This window comes from Marmota marmota, unplaced genomic scaffold (genome assembly GCF_001458135.2).
Source record: "Marmota marmota marmota unplaced genomic scaffold, marMar, whole genome shotgun sequence".
Classification (NCBI taxonomy): domain Eukaryota; kingdom Metazoa; phylum Chordata; class Mammalia; order Rodentia; family Sciuridae; genus Marmota; species Marmota marmota.
The window spans coordinates 15,820,034-15,820,398 of record NW_025999869.1 but is presented as its reverse complement, the minus strand read 5'-3'; positions in this window follow the sequence as shown (position 1 = coordinate 15,820,398).

Below are 365 nucleotides of genomic sequence, written 5' to 3'. Positions count from 1 at the left end.
GACTAGACCACTTGAAAGACGCTTTCAGGCAATGAAGACAAAATATATGATCTTGAACATAAATTGGCCATGGAGAAAAGATGTTAAGATACCATGAGCCAAACTTCCAAAAAAAGATGTTGTTGAGAGCCACAGCGAAGGGGCCCCAGCAAACTTCCAGCTGCCGGCTGATGATTGGCTCACAGCAGCCCCAGCAACATCTAGCTGATTGGCTCCTCTGCGGTGATGCTCATTGGGCTGTTTCCCTGCCCTTTCAGACCACGGAGCTGCTCATTGGGGGACTTTTTTGGCTCCGCCCACGTGACCCAGCCAATCGGCCTCAAGAGCAGGAGGATTGTGGGAGGTGGAGAGAAGCTTGTGTGGGA